Below are 11546 nucleotides of genomic sequence, written 5' to 3' on the forward strand. Positions count from 1 at the left end.
GCTCAAGTCTCAGGCCCTTATAGTGAGTTCCCTAAGGGCTAGCTCCGTTTTTTCCATTGCAGGATTTATAAGTGGGATTGAAATGAGAGCATGGAGCTGCCTGGCCAGGAACAAAGATTTTCAGTGTGTTTCAGTCACTAACCTAAGACACTATAATATAAGCCAGGCTCCCTTCTCCCCAACCCTAATGGGTCCTGAAATGAAGCAAGTCATCCAAGAACAATAACAGTAAGACTACAGCCAACACCAGCATAGAAATTACTTGAAGTTAGTAGGTGCAAGGCAGTGTTCTACAACTCACAACAACTATGGGGCACGTACAGGGTGAGAACCCCTTACCTGACATGTTTTGGATTCGGGCATTTGCATATATATAATGAAGTATCTTGGCGATGGGACCCAAGTCTAAATATGTAGATCCTATGTTGTATACACAGCCTGAAGGCGATGTTACACAACCTGCAGTTTGCCTGTGTTTTGATTGTGAACTGTCGTGTGAGGTTAGGTGTGGAACTATCCACTCATAGCATCATGCTGGCAACCAAAAAGTTTAGAATTCCTGGGTCATTTGGGACTTTTTGGATCAGAGACAATTACTCTGCACTATTGTTATTGACATTTTGCAGAGAGGAAAATGGTTTTCCTTTTTTTAACACAGGCAAGATGGGCACTCCGCTTCTCAGCTTCTCTTTGTAGGTTGTCCATCCCAACCTTCCTGTGAATGTCTTCATGTAGCTTTTTCTGTGTCTACACCACAGCCAGTGAGTGTTCTGAAATGTATTAGAATCAAAATGGAGTCACTTATGCCAAGCCCTAGCAAAACAGCCAGGAGAGCATGAAGTGGGTGTGTGGGGGGGTCTTCATGTATCCTTTCTTGATAATAGAAACTATCAAAAATATTCAGGGGGCAGGCAGAGAAATGGTTCAGTGGGTAAAGGCTCTTGCTGCAAAGCCTGGCCTCCGGGTTCAATCTCCAGGGCCCACATGACAGAGAGAAAGGACCGACTCCTCCAGGTTGTTCTCTGACCTTGACAGGCACAGTGTAGCTTGTGTCCTGCCATAAATAATGAATGAACGAATGAATAAGAAAAGATTCTGCTAAAACTACAACATTGCACAAAGGCTACCGCAGCCTTGCACACACACACACACACACACACACACACACACACACACACACACACACACAAAATATTTCTGCAAAGACACCTGTTCAGCTACTGCCACTCACTCTATGCATTTTTGTGACAAAGGTATCTACAAGACCTCCACCTCTGAGTGCTGAGTGTTATGTACTTATCTAGCTAGTTATGTACTTACCTTACCAAAAAGAGTAGGTGTGTCGCAAGAGATGGTTTTGTAGCCTTCTACAGGTGTCACGCTAATGGCAAATAGGGAGAAGTTTGATAAACACTTGTCTGAGTATTGGGCTGCTAAAAAAAGTGGTGATGGGGTAATATATTTTAAACCTCTCTCTCTCTCTCTCTCTCTCTCTCTCTCTCTCTCTTTCTCTCTCTCTCTCTCTTTGGTTTTTTAAGACAGAGTTTCTCTGTGTAGTTTTGGTGCCTGTCCTGGATCTTGCTCTGTAGACCAGGCTAGCCTCGAACTCACAGAGATCTGTGTGGCTCTGCCTCCCGAGTGCTGGGATTAAAGGCGTGTGCCACCAACGCCCGGCCTCTATTTTTCTTTTTAATGAATAATTTTTTAATTTGTATGGATGTTTTGCCTACATGTATGTCTGTGTATCACATGTGTGCCTTGTGCCTGTAGAGAACAGAAGAGGGCATCAGCTCTCCTGGAAATGGAGTTACAGGTGTTTGTGAGTTGACATGTGTGTCCTGGGAAAGAACAAACAGTGCTCTTAGCTTTTGAGCTGCTACCTCTCCGCTCCATGAATAATCTATTCTTAAAATTACTAGCAATTTGACCAAAAGCAAAAACTATGGTGGTTTCAGGGCTTTAAAGGTAGTTGAAAACAGAATATGAAGAATATGAAGGAGTGTTGCCTTCTTAGGGCTTGGGGCTCAGCTTGTTGAGAAGTAGGACTGTCTGAGCAATTTTGTGGAAAGCCTTAGAGTAGCAGTCTGAACCCATCTAGACACTGGAGAAAAACACAAAGCCACGTTTCAGACAGCAGCTGCTAATATTGCCAGAGAAGCCAGGAATGGTCACTCTTCTGGAAACCTCTGTCCAACAGACAGGAATTCAGATGAGATGAACATCCTAAAGAGGCTCTGAAACACCGGGGTTAAAGATGATGAAGCCAGCCGGGTGGTGGTGGCGCACGCCTTTAATCCCAGCACTCGGGAGGCAGAGCCAGGCGGATCTCTGTGAGTTCGAGGCCAGCCTGGTCTCCAAAGCGAGTACCAGGAAAGGCGCAAAGCTACACAGAGAAACCCTGTCTCGAAAAACCAAAAAAAAAAAAAAAAAAAAAAAAAGATGATGAAGCCAGACTTCTGCATTCGGAAAGGACCATCAGTGTTGTATGTCTGGAGAGGCAGACACTAACACGTGAGAGAGAAGAGGTAAGGCCTTCCAAAGTATAGCCAGTCTTCTCTAAGCCACTCTCACTTACAGAGGCAGGAGACTGGACCTGATGCTCTCCGCAAGACACAGCTCCCGATGGTTGGTAAACAATTAAAATCCTCTCACTCTGGAATGAAGTCCCATGTCCCAACCTTTTGTGTCTTTAGTTTCTTTGGGGCTTAGCTCATTACTCCCCCACCTCCACTCCTTCCTTCTAAAGTTCAGGCCCCTCTGCCTTCCAGGAAGAATGTTGAGCACATTCTTCTCAGGCACAGCCCCTTTTAATCAAGGTGGAAGCCCTTTGTGAGGGGCCAAGAGAAGTTTGGCTGCAAGAGGAACGAATTGGCTCAGTGTTGAACTCCTGACAGATCCATGAAATGAATAAATACCACACAGGAGTGGGACAGAGGCGAGGGAGGCAGGTGGGGGTCTCAGAAGGAATGAGGAGCATGTGGGCAGGTCTTCTCCCGCCCCTCCCACTCTGGGGTCTTTCTTACAGTCAGGATCTTTCACTTCTGGCCCTGGAGCACTGCTGGTCCTTAGGGAGGCTTTAGGGCAAGCTGTGAAAGTATCATGGCCTTCAAATGTAGGCAGCACAGAGTGCCAAAGGAGTGCTGTGGTCTGAAAGGTGGAGAGACAGGAGGTCTCCATCCAGGGATCTGCTACAGCTGCTGGAATTTACTCCTACAGTGAAGTCCATCTCCTTGGATGCTAGCAGATCAAGTTGTAAAGCCATTAGCAGTTTCATTACCTTAAATTCCTTTATGTGAGCCTTCTCAGTTAGAAAACAGGCTGAAAAGCCTATAGCCAATTCACAGCTCCCTCCTGGAGAAATCTGGCTCCACAACACTCCCTCATTAAAGCAGCCCCCTGATCGATGCAAGGGAATGAGGAATGATACCATCATGAGGAGGGGATTGGAAGAGGCAAGGGGATGGCTAGTCTCAATCTCTACCACCTCCTGTAAACTTCCCTTAGGTGTCTAAAGTCCATGTGTGCACGTATATGTACTGTGTGTGTGTGTGTGTGTGTGTGTGTGTGTGTATGTGTGGATGCACATACAGTCTTCCTCCTTACTTCCCTTCCTCTAGCATGAATGCGAACAGAAATACCAGCTTCAAAGATGGTACCTTATACTTCCTCCTTACTTGGTGGTAGGACAAAGATCACTCGAATTTTTTTTTTTAAGTAAGAGTACTAATCCCATTCATCCATTCATGAGACAGTAGAGGCCTCACAGCTCCTCCAAGGCTCCCCGCAGTACTATCACATTGGTATCAGGTACCAACATGAATTTCTGGGGACGCTAACATTCAAACCACAAAGAAGAGGACACTGAGTTGGGGAATCAATAGCCTCAATAGTTTCTTGGGTCTTCCACCTCTGCCCCTGAGGAGTCTTAAATTCTCACAGTATCCCCTCACAGCCCATGCTCCTCACATGTCCATTCTCTCACCAGCCTCCAGGAAAGCTATATGGTGAGAAGGAGGTGTTAAGTTAGCAACATAACACTTCCATTTCTCCAGGAAAACAGGACTCCAAGAAAGTCATGACTGGACTGAAAGTTCCTGGGGAGCAGGCTGCTGGTAAGCAAGCTGCTCAAGGAGCTGGTCGGAGAAGAGGAAACAAAACTGGGAAGTGATGGGCTGGCTGGGGGAATGTTGCTGGGGGAAGACCCAAGCCCCTGACTTGGAGGGCTATTTCCTTTAAGGGTTCTTGGCATTGATATTATCTGTAGGTACTTTTAACTCACATCTGAAGAAGAGATAGTTGCTTAAGTCATGTAAAAGCACAATGGATGGTAGAGATTCGTGAGGCGTCCTTGTCTTTTTATATATGTGTTCCTTTTGTTTATCAGCACTTAAATAATGCTTACCATGCATCAATCGCATCCAATCTGCACAACTACCATCTACATCCTCTATGGATAAATATTGCTAATAGAGCAAACATACATAGTATTAATTTTTTTTAACCACAAGTGATGACGGTGGTAATGGTAAAATTTGGGCAATTTTTATTATTGATTATAAACTTCTTAATGTCTTACTTTATTATTGATTGCATCTGGGCAAAGTGATTCAGAAGCATTCTTACACTTCGTTCCCACAACAGTTATCGAGGGCCATTACTATTTCACAGACGAGCACACCAAAGTGCAAAGCACGTAAAGAGACTTGTCCAAGATGTAATTTAGTTTTAATGACATTCTTTGCTTCCAAACTAAGAAGTATTCACAATGACTAAGAAACTGATTATTCAGACCAAGCTGTGAGTAGTCAGAGCAATTGTGTATGGAGTGCCTGATACACCCATGTGATACACCTGCAGTCCTCAAAACATGCTATCAACCTACTGTGTATTTACTCCTGTTTTGCTGACAAGAAACTTGCTCGAGGAAGTACAGTAAATGGTGGGCCCATTGGAAGATCTCTGCTACCCTCAGGGTTAGTAGGGTCAGAACTGCCTTAGATGGTTGATGTCCTGGAGACCTTACAATCAAATTCTCTAAGCAGAGCTAAGACATCATATCAAAATCCAAAATCACGTTGGTCCAACCTACACTGGAGCCATTATGGCTGCAGGAATTTTCTCTGACAATGCCAGCCCCTCAGAGACCTTGATATACTGTAGCTCATTTTCTTTTTTGGGAGGGAAGAAGGGAAATTCTACCGCAGAGACTAAGGGGTTGGCCCAAGTCCACACAGCAGACAGGAGGATAATGAGGGAGCCAGGAATACATTATACCAGACAGGTTTCCCAATTCTCTGCTCGGTGCTTTTTCTATGAGACCATCCAGCCTCAAGTAACTCATTCGTTAGCTGCCTATCTTTGGCAAATATGCCCAATTCCTTGCCATTCTCTTTCAGGCCCTTTGCTTTCTTTCATATTTCAGACAGGGGCTCCTTTGCTGAACATTCTGAGTGACATGGAAGGTGGCATCCGCGTCTGTTCAGCCCCGGGCTTGGTTAGGGACCTGTCTTTCTCTTTCCTGTAAAATGATCTGCACATTCTTTGCTAGTGCAAAGGAGATGTGGAAAGTCATTTTCTCCAACCTGCTGTATGGGTGAATTAATCTAGCATTACAAACCCATAACAGCGTTAGGTGAGCTGTGTGTAATAGGTTTAGGCAGTGAGTCTCCGGAGCTTAGCCTGTCCAGCATAAAAAAGCCATAGAAATCCCTCTCTCCGTGAAATCCTCCGGCACACAGTTCAGGAAATGTAGAAGACAGCAAGAATACAGTCAACCTATTGGAATCCCTTTTGAAAAGAAGAAGGAATAGGGATAGGAGGAGGAGGAGGAGGAGGAGGAGGAGGAGGAGGAGGAGGAAGAGGAGGAGGAGGAGGAGGAAGAGGAGGAGGAGGAGGAGGAAGAGGAGGAGGAGGAGGAAGAGGAGGAGGAAGAGGAGGAGGAGGAGGAGGAGGAAGAGGAGGAGGAGGAGGAGCAGGAGGAGAAGCCGATCGCAGAAGCAAACTGTTGATTGCCAACTTCTAGCCTTGTTAGGAAGGTTATTCTGCAGTCAGGATTCTGTAGTCATTAGTCACGGAATTCCGATGACTGGGGGGCGGGGGGAGTCAGGTCACTTAATAACATGTCAATATTAAGTTACATCATAAATAATCAGAACTTCCTGCATATTTAATGGGAACTTCGTTGTATAAATTTGGAAGCTATCCAAATTGGAGACAAGTGACTTCTGTTATTGTTTAGCCCTCTGGGTCCAACTTACTGTGGGGTTTTGCTGTTGTTTTGAACTTTGGTACTTTCAGCAAAGAGAGAAAAAGGAAGGCCATAAAGCAATTGACTTATGGTTACTTTCCCTCCCCCTTTTCGGTTTCAAATTGATAAATGCTTTTTTTCTTTATATAAATAAGATCAAGTAAAACCCAAAGTCGTGGCCAAGAGCTAAACATGGGGAATTGCTGTTTAGTTTGTATACTGTTAACAGACTGAGTCAGTTTGGTGATAGTTACCTCTGATCATACTCGCTGTCACTAAATGGGGCACCCTCTGATAGCTGCCACATTTCCCCCATTATTTGCAGCCCCCAAATATTCTAAAGCAGTGGAACTCGACCTTCCTAACGCTGCAACCCTTTAATTCCTCATGTTGTGATGACCCCCAACCATAAAATTATCCATAACTGTAATTTTGCTACTGTTAGGAATCATAATGTAAATATCTGATATGCAGGATATACCTGATATGCAAGCCCCAGAGGGGTCATAACCCACAGGTTGAGAACTGCTGTTCTAAAGGCTCAAGACATTAATCTGAGTCGGCATCAAATTGCAGACAGTAGGATTTGCATTCCTGCTAGATAAGGAAACAAATAACTAACGTTTCGTAAGCCGTAAGTATGCAGTGCAAACGTAAAGATCAATTATTTTGGTTAGGAACCCAAGGATACTCCTGAACTCTTACCCACAATTCAAAGCTCAGCAGGGCAGCTACACCCTTTCTTGCTCACTTGTTTCATAATTGCTTCTTTGTGACCCTTTGTTTCAACTACAGGGCCACTCAGGGTCCAGAGCCTTCACCTCCATCTTTCCCGCCCTCTTTGGCTCCTACTGTTCCTCCCAGATCTCCTTTGTTGAAAAGCTCCCAACTTCTCTCCCTGCCTCTTGGTTTAGGCTAAGTTCTCCTTCCTTCTGGAATCTGTTCTTCCTCCACTGAAGCCACCTGCCTGAGACCTGGCTGTGCTAGGAATTTGACACACCCACTTTATTTCAGCCCTGAAAGACAGACTGCTGTAGTTTGGGTATAGAATGCCCAAAGCTCCTGTACTAGAGGCATTGCTCACCAGCCAGTTAGCACTATGGGGGTGGGGAGTGAAGGTGTTGGAGCCTTTGGAGGCCGGGCCTAGTGGAAAGGAGTTAGGTCATTGGGGGCCTGCCCTTAAAATGGGTGTTGGGACCTCTGCCACCCTGTCTTTCTCTTTGCTTCCCAGCCACCACAAGAAAAACGATTCCACACAATGATGCAACTCTGGCACCACTGGCCCAAAACAACAGAGCCAAATGACATGGTTCCCTGAAACCCCCAAGATTATGAGGCAAAATCACCCCCTTCTTTCATAAGGTGATTATTTCAGGTATTTTGTCTCTGACTTTTAGATCCCATATGTCTATTTTTCTGTCCACCCACATCATCGTAAATGACAGAATTCCCTTCTTTTAAAAATTCTATTGTGCCAGAAGTGGTAGTGTACATCTTTAATCCCAGCCCTTAGGAGGAAGAAATAGGTGGATCTCTGTGAGCTCCAGTGCAGCCTGGTTTACACAGAGAGTTCCAAGACAGCCAGTGCTACATAGTGAGACTCTTTCTCAAAACACCACCACCACCAAAAGTCCATAAATTTACATGTGTGTATGTGTGTGTGTGTGTATGTGTGTGCTTGTATTGTTGTGCACATATGCCACAGATTTCTTGTCCACCTTTCCACTGATGGGCATTTATGTTACTTCCATGTCTTAACTGTTGTAAGTAATGTTGAAATGAGCATGGAGTATAGATGCTTCTTGAGCATGCTGATTTTTAATTCTTGTGGATGTGTGTGTGTGTGTGTGTGTGTGTGTGTGTGTGTGTGCAAGTGCTCACATGTGCATATCTCTAAGTGGAATTGCTAGATTTTGTGATAATTCTATCTTTTAATCAGTATAAATTAATTGTAGAAAATGATGGCTTTCATCTGACATTTTCATACATGCCTATAATATACTTCTTTAACTATACTAAGCCCCATTACCTCTTTATCTGGTCCCCTTCTCTAATAACCCCTGTTCCACTTCATGTCATCTTTCCCACCCCAGAGGCCACAAACGAAAGAAAACATGGCATTTGCCTTCCTGAATTTGGCTTAGACAATTAACATGGTCATCTCCGGCTCTATCTATTTTCCCACAAATGACTGTATTTTTGCTTTTATGGGGAGCCTCCACACTGATGTCCATAATGGTTTTGTATTAACTTACATCCTCAGCAACAGTGCACAAGGGTTTCCTTTTCTTCACATGCTTGCCAGCATTGACATTTGTCTTCTGGATAACATGCATTCTAACAGCTGTGTGTTGATATCTCATTGTGGTTTCATTAGCATTTACCTGATAAGTAGAGGCATTGAGCTTAAAAAACAAATTACTCTGAGCCAGGCGGAAGTGGTGCTCACCTTTAATCTCAGCACTCGGGAGGCAGAGCCAGCCTGGTCTACAGAGTCCGATTCAGGACAGGTACCAAAACTACAAGGAGAGAAACTCTGTCTCTGTCTTGAAAAACTTAAAAAAAAAAATTACTCTGTTGGTCACTCATCTATATCTCTTCTGAGAAATTTCTAAGTTATTCTTTCTTCATTTTTTAACCAGATTATTTGATTTCCTTGAATTCCCTATGTATTTCGGATCTGGCCCTTTGTCAGGTGTATGGCTGCTAATAGTTTCTCCGAACTGTGGGGTCATCGTCTCTTCATTCTGTTTCCTGTGCTGTGCAGAAGTTCTTCGGTTCGAGGCCATTCTATTTGTCTTCCTTTGCTCTGTTTCCTGTACTGCTGGAATCCAGGAAATCATCTCACAGGCCAAAGTCATGGGCTTTTCCTCAGCTTTGTATTCCGTCCGTTTTGAGTTGGTCACTCTTTACAGTGTGAGGTGAGAGTCCCGCTTCCTCCTCCTGCAGGTGGATGCCAACGTCTCTGACATCACTTGTTGCTGAGTCCTTTTCCAGGCTAACTGCAAGGTCAGAGCATCTTCGTTAAAAACCGATTGGGTTTTTAACAGAATACCTGGGTCATTTCTAGGATTTCTGTCCTGTTTATTGGCTGATGTTTTTGTCTTTAGTGCTAGTGCCATGCTGTTTCAATTACAATATCTTCACACGTATTTTGAAATCAAGGTCTGTGATGACTCTAGGTTTTTTGTTTTGTTTTGTTTGTTTGTTCAGTTTTTCGAGACAGGGTTTCTCTGTGTAGCTTTGTGCCTTTCCTGGTTCTCGCTCTGTAGACCAGGCTGGCCCTGAACTCACAAAGATCTGCCTGCTTCTGCCTCCCAAGTGCTGGGATTAAAGGCGTGAGCCACTGCCACCCGGTTAGTTTTGTTTTTTTGCTAATGACTATTTAGGCTATGTAGGGCCTTTTCTGGTTCTATAAATATTAAATTTTTTTCCTGTTTTTTTTTTTTTTTTTGAATTTTCACAGGGATTACATTCAATCTGTGGATCACTTTAGGTACTGTGGACATATTAATAGTATTAATTTCTCTACTCTGTGAATATGGATAGCTTTCTATTTATTGCTCTACAATTGCCTTCATCAATGTTTAATAATTTTCCCATTTCATCTTCTTGATTAGATTTACTATATTTTTTATGCTATCATGAATGAAATTTTCTTGATTTATTTTTCTGAGAGTTCATTGTAGGTATGCAGAAATAGTATCCATCATTTATTTGATTACTTTAATTTATTACTATTATTATATTGTGTGTGTGTGTGTGTATGTGCATGAGTGTGATTGTGTGTGTACACAGTATGGACATGGAGGTTAGAAGAAAACTTTCAGGAGTTAGTTCTTGGTTCTTTCCTTTCACTTCTTTTAGGAGTCTGTTATCTCCTTCAACAGAGAGGTCTGGGATTTGAACTCTGGTTACGAGGCTTGCACAGCAAGTGCTTTTATTCTCTGAGACATCTCACTGGGCCAATCTTTTAATATTAATTTGGTAAATTTCAACTTTGCTTAGTCTGTTTCTAAGTTCTAACAGGAGAATACACACACACACACACACACACACACACACACACACACACACACACACACAGAGTCATCAGCAAACAGATAATTTCACTTCTCCTTTCCTATATGTCCTGCCCTGTTCTCTAGTTAGGATTCCTAGTACTACACTGAATAGATATGGTGAGACTAGGCATGCTTGTCTTGTTCCTGATCTTAGAAGAAACACTTCAACCTGTTACCACTGATTATGCTGTTAACTGTGGACTTGTCAAATATGTTGTTTTTGTGGTCCTTCTACGCCTATTTTCAGTAGCTTTTAAATCATAGGTGAGTGTTGAATTTCTCAGATGATTTTTTGCATATATTAAAATGATCATGTGGTTTTTGTCCTGTGCTTTGTCATTATGATTTACATCTATGAAGTCATTCTTGCATCTTTACACTCCATCTCACTTGATCAACTTGATCAGAATGAATGATCTGTTTGTTAACTGTGCTATTTAGCATTTAATTCTTGTGAGAAAATGCTTGAGAGATAAGGTTTAAAAAGAGGAAGGTTTATTTTGGCTCACTGTTTTGGAGGCTCTTGCACACATCCAGTTGGCTCCATTATTTTGGCTTAAGGCAGAATACCATGGCAGTGTCAGTGTGTGGAGGAGGAGGTCCACTTTATGGGGGCCGGGAAGCAAAGAAAGACACACAGGGCTAAGGACAAGAGATTCTCTTCCAAGAATCACCCCCTATGTCCTCCAGCCAGGCTCTACTTCCATCTTCCCATCTCTGTACAATAATGCCATTGAGTTTCGAGTCCATCAGCAGATTCATCTCTTAGCTGGGTTAGGCCCTCATGATCCAATCACCTCTTAGTGCTTGCTCCATCAGATAGGGGCCAAGTCTTAACACATGACCCTTGTGGGAGCATATTGCCTGTCCAAACCATCACACTGATATTTTGTTGAGGATGTCTGCATCTGTATTTACCAGGAGTACTAACCTATAGTTTCTTTTCCCTTTCAGGGTCCTTGCTTGGCCTTAGAATCATGTTGCTTTTTAAATAGTGGACGCTTGGATTGTTTCTGGTCAGTAATGTAGACAAAGCACTTATCATATGAGTGGGATTTACAGAATAACTTTCCAAACCGAAACGGCAGGGACGGTCAGATCAAAGCATAGAAGCATGCCTCATTTGGTACATATTATTACTTTTTTCTTCCTTTCTTCCCTCAAGAGTTATGTCATATTTTCTCCCTAGCGGCAATGTATGAGATCCAGTACAGACATGACTATTTTCATTTTAT

Source organism: Peromyscus californicus, unplaced genomic scaffold (assembly GCF_007827085.1).
Source record: "Peromyscus californicus insignis strain IS unplaced genomic scaffold, ASM782708v3 Scaffold_11__1_contigs__length_118956290, whole genome shotgun sequence".
Classification (NCBI taxonomy): Eukaryota; Metazoa; Chordata; class Mammalia; order Rodentia; family Cricetidae; genus Peromyscus; species Peromyscus californicus.